A 7,686-nucleotide genomic window follows, 5' to 3' on the forward strand; every position below is an offset into this window, starting at 1 on the left:
CAACATATGCGAACTTTTCATACTACGAGCGAAGAGGTTCAAATTTATCAGATTGGGGTTTCTGTTGTAGCCACCGATGGTACTCATCATAATACATGTGTAGTATCCACAATGTAGACTCCCAGGCTTCTGCTTGGGGCACTGTGTGTTTTGCATATGGAGATGTTAAGTAATGCTATTGACAGACACGTAATATATGAAGTACCAAAGTAAATGACACTTATCGCACATAAAGTTTTGACATACAACTTTTCCTTTCTATTTGGATGATGCCTCCCCTTATGTTCCTGGACATAGTGCCTGAATGCCCTGTTCCAATGGTTTTAGCAAATGCAACTTGTTAATATCCCACATTGAACCTTACAAGTATGTATACAAACATAGTAGCTAAAATGAGGATTGTCAATATGTATACGTCTTGACAATCATTATGAAGTCTTTGTATGTCTCGACTGGGAAATCCGTTGAATCAAAGACCCATGCCATGCTATGTGAGAGCCAGACGCCTATGCAAATCCAGTGATCGCTGCATGAATTTAGTCATAGAAGGAACACATAAGCTCTTTTGCATCGAACAAAGTAATTTGAACAAAGCTAAGTATACAATTGAACTTACTTGAAGTGGTATGGTATCCATATATTATCGTGTTGTTGAAGATTTTTAAAACATAGGGCAATATATGCCGCAACCTTGAGGGACTCTTCCAATATTTTCTTGTTCCTGATGTCCTCTTTCTTCTTAAGTGTCTTTCTAACTCCTAGTTCTTTGCAATCTAGTTTCCACTCTTTAGGGTAATTAAAATTTGTTGATGCTATAGGTGAAGGGTCTATATACCCGTGTTTCAGAGCTGACCTCTTTTTCACAAAGTCCGCTTGCATTCTACAAATTACGGCGTGGGTTAGTTACAACAAAATTAAAAGATTACATTCATATCATATCGAGAGGGCAATGACATACAGGCACCATATGCGAATCAGATTCATTTCCATTCGTTTGAGGTGGAAGCATGCCTGGATATCCTTAAACTTAATGGCAATTTGCCCACCTGGGGCTCCAAATGAGCCGGCAGGGATCCATGCTTGTAAGATTTCTAGTTCTGTTATCTGAGTACGCAAGTACCAATCGTGGAACTTTCTCATTCCATGTGGCAAGCACTGTATGACTCGGTTTGGTAGGAAGTTCTTGCCTTTTTCATATTTATCCGGGCAATCATTTGACCATTTGAGGTTATCAACAGTTGGATACTTGTTAAACCCTTTGTGCAGTTTGCTAGTGGTGCCCTCCTCAGTGGTGCCCTCCTCAGAAGCTAGTGCTCTGAATTCTTTTACTTGGTTCTTAGGCTTGAACTGGTCATGAGCCATCCACTTGTGCACCGATGAGACATCATTAATGCCCACATATGATGGCCTTATCTTGATTGGGATTTTGTTTCGAGCTTCCCATTCGGGCACATTCTTGTCAACTTATGCATCACCTACTCTAGGGGCCACTTGTTCTTCATGTATCAGCTGTTCACGAGGCAATTGCTGTTCATGAGACACTTGTTGTTCATGTATCGTCTACGCTTGTTGATAAGGATGTTGCATCTCATCATGCCTTTGCTCGGTACGAGCTGGAGAAGGACGTGGCATGTCATCATGCCCATGCTCGATATGAGGTGGAGAAGGATGTGGCATGTCATCATGCCCTTGCTTGGTACAAGGTGGAGAAGTCTCTAGCGTGTGGTGGTCATGGTCATGGGCCGGTGAGTATACCTCCCCGTCCTCGATGGGTCACTCCAGAGGATGAACTTCAGTCGGAGTTAGCGAAGACTCGGTCAATACAATGTCCCATCTGTGCCAGAGGATGAACTAGTTCATGACGTCTCCGAGTAACACGAGCCCCTCTGGAGTAGGGTGTTCTATCTTCCAAGTCATGAACTCGGGCTTCATGGTATGCACCTCGACCCGAGTGTAGTCCTACGGGATGTCCCTATTGTGCCACGTGCCGCCCGAAGGATGTGCCACGCTCGTTGCCACCTCAATGATCACGTTTTGCCTGCCCATCGGAACCACCAATTTGCAACTGGTTGGTGCCCGAATGTGATCGACGGGGGTTCCGGTTGCATTGGAACCTTGACTGCTGGGAACATCCGGAGGGCTGCCAACTACCGCCAGTTCTCTGGATGGCCCCATTGGTGTCTATGGCTCCATCGTAGACAGTCCTTTCTCCACCAACATCTTTTCAACTAGAGCCTTCACTTGACGCTCAAGATTAGACTCTCGGTCTCTGCCATGTTTCTTGTACATGTGCCTCTCCTCTATGAATCTGTGCTTCCAAGACATCCTCTTCCCTAGCCTCCTGGTGCGCCCTATGTGCTCGGGGTTTCCCAAGGCAACGGTAAGCTCGTCCCTCTCTCTAGATGGGTTGAATGTGCCCTTCTCCTTGTCTTCAGCAAGTTTCAGTATTTTTGATACTACCTCTCCGGTCTCCGGCTTAGCAAACTTGAGGCTACTACCGGATGAATCGACACTCCTCATGTATATCCACTATTTAAGGCGTGGCTTTAACTTTGGCACTTCTATATTCCTGGCAGCTTTGGCCTCTGTGTCCATCTTCCTAAAGACCTCTTGCTTGCCAGTGTAGCCACCGGGGCCTAGACGAGGGTAGTGTTGGTTCTTCTTTGCCTGCTCGCTGTTACGGGCACTGAGGGACAATGATGCCTCTGAAGTCTTCTCAGCCACGAGCTCCTCCCATTGACTAGGAGTTATGTTGCCATACTCGTGGAAAGGAGTTAACTTTTGTTGGATAAAGTTCTTATTCAGCTCTGACTGCCAACGTCAAAAGCTCTGCCCCATTATCTTAAAAGCATTTTGTTGTACCAACTCGTGCATTCCCTCCAGAAACCTAAAGTTCTGCTTCAGCTTCTCCCATAGGTCTACCTTTTGGCTCATAGGTACAAGATTCCATCTACGGATAGTTGGGTTCAACTTATCTCTAACTACAAACCTGATGTGATTACAGAATTTTGCCTTGTATGTATATGGCTCAAGGATCTACCCATCTGGTCTGACCTCCGTTATCACATAGCATGCCTTGTCATGATATTGGTTTGGCTTTCTAATCCCTCCTCGTTTCCTCTTTGGCTGGGCAGTCTCAGTCGTGGTTGTGTTCTGAGGTTGTGGAGCGGAGGCCTCATTGTGAGTACCTATGGCTCCTTCCTCTGATCTCCTTTGCCCCACTACGTATTGTTTGGCAAGATGAGCCAGAGGCCGACGTCGTCTTTTCAGAGGTTGAGTAGGGACGACCTGTGTATCTGGCAGGTCAAAAGTGTTAGCAGAGGTAACATAAAGCCATAGCATTAGCCAAATTTACAAGCTACTAAGGTTTTATCCGTACCTTGTCGTTCGGATCAAAATCCTTGTCCAACTCGTCCTCCATTGGCCTCCATCTGGGTTCTTGTGGGAAAGGATCCGCATGACTTACATATCCCCCTGATGAGGTGTCGTCATCATCATCCCCTTCTTTGCCTTGGGCATCCTCTCCGCCTTCTCTTCCCTAGGCTCCCCCCACTAGATCATCATCATCGACAAGGTCCTCCTGAGTAAGCATCACTTCTAGACCCTTTTCTAACTCATTATCAAACTGCTCTTGAGTAAGCTGGTCATCTAGTTCTTGCTCTCCATGGGATGGCTGCTCATCATTCATGGGGCATCGGGATGCACTCTTTGATGTTTGCGACATTTCGTGCCTTGTTCTAAGAGATGCAAGAAAAAAAGTAGTATAAGTAGTAGAAGTAGTAGTACTAGTGGTAGAAGTAGTAGTACTAGTAGTACAAGTAGTAGTACTAGTACTAGTAGTAGTAGTAGTAGTAGTACTTGTAGTAGTACTAGTAGTAGTAGTAGTACTTGTAGTAGTAGTAGTAGTACTTGTAGTAGTAGTAGTCAAACAAAGAGAAAGCAGGACTAGCCCACTGCATAGCCACTTTTAAGTCATGAGAGTTGTAAACCTCAAATTTCTACCTTAATATAGTGATATGCAACGAGAGAAAAAAAATCATGATAAGATCAGATTAGACACATACAGCTAGCATAATAACATTTAAAAAGAACTCCAAAGACACGAGGTGATGAAATAGTGTGGATAGGTGCATCAGTAGTCACTAATTGCAGATCAACCCCAAAGATAGAGGCGAGGTTTTACATGTGACAAGCCAACACCAAATTGAACTAGACTCGCTAGCTAGGGTAATCAGATTCCGCATGGGAGCACGCAAGGGCCCAACAAACTTTGCAATCGGTCGATACAAACTTTGCTATCAAATGGATACAACTTAGAACTATTTGAAGAATAAGACATCATCTTCTGTTTTAACCTAACAGAGTAGCTCTAGTTGGAGAATCGTAGCATCAGCTTCTTCTATGTTCATATCTAAGAATAGCATCAGCTTCTAGAGAATAGAGAGGTGTTGCAAATGGCATCTCTGTGACTCTAATGTAATTGTTCAAAAGTGTAGCTCCAGCAGCAGGTGTGGCAGAACCTCCTAAGTTATAGGGCCCACATGCACTTGTCACTGTCCGACGACCTTTGACATCTATGCATATGTTTCCATGAACTTAAAAAGACTGTCGGGTGTCCACGGGGAACCCCGAATCATCCACGATTTTTGAGCAGGATCACATTACAGAGTCATTACAGTATTACAACATTTATTCAAATATCAACACCAGAGTAAAAATAGCGGAAGTCTTACGATAACATAGTTTACAAACCAGTTGTTTCAAACCTTACAAACTAAGTTCGATAATTATTACAAACCATAGTAGTAGTGGAGTGACATAATTAACATATACATAACACACAAAATAAACATCCTGCCCAAGGATCACACATTTACTTCTCATCGTCAGAACGAACGATAGTCATGCAGCACGATCCAAAACAGATCTGCTCATGAGGCTCACCTGCAACAAGGGTCAACGAACCCTGAGTACAAAAGTACTCAACAAGACTTAACCGAAATAAAACTGATAGACTCAGGAATGCCGGTTCGTAGGATTCAAGGTATGGCTTTAGCAATAATCAAAGTTCTTTTGCGTAAAAGCTCTTTAATAAGATTCTTTATATAGAAAACTTCATAAAATCATATACAAAGCTGACATGATCCATGATGAGATCATGAAACTTCATATCCAACACCTTCACAAGCCTTATTTGAGTTCCAGTTATTAGTACTACGATGATGAACAGAGAAGTGAGTCTCCATAACCGAGGAGCAACGACGATTCAAACCGATTAAAACCTAGCTGGGGATTCCAGACCACATGACATATGTAGGTCCCCGACCTACATATACCAACCTACCCTCGGATCCTCTAAACAAGAATGGGTCCGCACCACCTGAGAATATAGTACTCCACCAATCCAGCCCATTGCCACGTGGGTACACGCTATTCCCACCATCTCTCCACTCCTAGTGTGCGAGTAGCCATTTTCGTAATAGAATCACCAAGTTCAGGCTTACCAGAGTATGTGGTTAGTACTACAAAGTCTCACTGCACACAGTTCAACAACGAACGTGCCTTAATCGACCCAGGCGGAAAGAACCCGCTCACAAGACCTCCATGTCTTGTGGCTCACACACACCGAGTCCGCCCGGTCTAGATTTATTACTCCACATGCTCATATTTCATGATAACATAAGTAACCAAAGATCCATTTAAAACCTGCAGGTGACAGGTAATCACCTGGCTAAGCATGACTAAGCATATCTAGTCATTTTCGAATTAAAACTGGTAACGAGGTAGATATGGAAAAACAAGGTTGGTAATGCACCAATTAGGTTTCCACTTAACTCCTAATCACTTAATGCAGTAACGGAAAGCAAAAGCGAAATTAATTTGTAAAACACAAGGTAGGGTTGTATGCATCCGGGGCTTGCCTTCGTTGACGGAAAAGTCCGGCTCCTGCGACGTTACACAAGTATTCGATCCGACCTCAACAGACGGATTAACCTCCTCCACAACTTGATTAACTACCACATGCTCACCTTCGTTCACTACACGTAGTAACAATGCCATGTTTAACATGATACGAGATACAAAATATGATGCTCGATGATGGATGCTAATTAACAACTAATTAAACATATTCATAAAACTTATTTCAATTGAACTCAAAATTTTTGTAAAGGTTCATCACAAGATAACTAAGTGGCAAAACAATTTTCATAATTTTTGGATAATTAATTAAGCCTAGAAAAATCATGGAAACTTATTTATTAATTAATTGAGCAATTTTTTTACATTCAAAAATTACTTAAAAGTAACATTTAATATTTTTTCTAAATAATATACATCACAGAGAGGTCACACAAACATTTTCATAATTTTTGGAGCTCTAAATAAATCTACACAAAAATAACAAATTACAGCACTATCCAATTATTTCTGAAAAAGGAAAAATTCCATTTTGAACTCACCCGCTCACACAAACAACTCGGAAAGAACTAGGAGTCACACAAACAACTCAAAAAAGAACCTAGAGCTCATACAAACAACTCAGAAAAGAACCTGGAGCTCACAAAAACAACTCGGAAAAGAACCTGGAGCTCACAAAAACAACTCAGAAAAGAACCTGGAGCTCACAAAAACAACTCGGAAAAGAACCTGGAGCTCACAAAAACAACTCGGAAAAGAACCTGGAGCTCACCTCGAACGCACTGGAGCATAAAGCTGGATCGGAAGAGCAATGGATGAGTGGTTCGATGTGCACAGGAAGCACCAGTAGCTCACCCTAAACTCGATGGAGCAAAGAACAGGGCTGGAGAAGCAACGGTGAAGCAGGTCGACGATCCGAGCAACCACGGCGGAGCAAAACATCGACGGTGGCGGTGCTCCGGCGACTGCGGTGGACAAAACTATCAAGCAACAAGGTATTAAGCACCACGGCATCAAGGCAAAGCTAGAGCTACACTGAGCAAGGACAAATACGCACCGGAGAGCTCTGGCCATGGTGACACGCTCACGACGGCGGTGCTGCCAGCCGCGAGGAAGAAGAGCAACGAACGGGGGTTCCCGGTGAAATCAAGTGACCAAAACTAGCTGGCTGGGTGTGCAAGGATCAGGCGAAGCTAGGACAGGCTTTGCTGGGACAGCAACGGCACTAAATCGACGGTGAAAGCTCGACGGAGCAGCGGTGATGGCAACGGGAGAAAACAGAGGAGAAGGGAAAACGAAGAACGACGACTGCACAGGCTTTATAGGATGGCCAGGAAGCAAAGAGAAGCCATGCAGGGGCCTTTCCCATGCCAGCGCAAAGCCAAGGGTGGCCACAGTCGCGTCTGGAAGCAGAAGGAAGATCGTAGACGGTGAGTTGGCTTCCGCGGTTACTGTTCCTCAGAATTACCAAACTGCAATTCGATTTAAAAATCCAAATTACTCCCAAATTTATGTAACAACTCAAAAATCTCCAAAAATAAAAGTTGTTCCAAATTTAAAGTTCTACAACTTTGCTTTTATAACCATACCCAAATTCGGTCTACATTTTGAAATGCAAATTTGAATTCAAAAAGGGAACATTTAAAGAATCTCGCCTTTTCAAATTACTTCAAATTTTTCTAAACAACTTTGAAAACTCCAAAAACAAACTTTGTATAACTTGACAAGCTCTACACTTTTGCTTTTAGGCTCAACCCCAAAATATGC

The 7,686-nt window shown here is 43.3% G+C and overlaps 1 pseudogene; it reads right to left on the reverse strand.

Annotated features, from left to right (window-relative positions):
- Positions 1–426: 426 nt before the first annotated feature.
- Positions 427–3,421, reverse strand: LOC136493875 (uncharacterized; annotated as a pseudogene).
- Positions 3,422–7,686: the final 4,265 nt, after the last annotated feature.

This window comes from Miscanthus floridulus, chromosome 11, assembly GCF_019320115.1.
Source record: "Miscanthus floridulus cultivar M001 chromosome 11, ASM1932011v1, whole genome shotgun sequence".
Lineage (NCBI taxonomy): Eukaryota > Viridiplantae > Streptophyta > Magnoliopsida > Poales > Poaceae > Miscanthus > Miscanthus floridulus.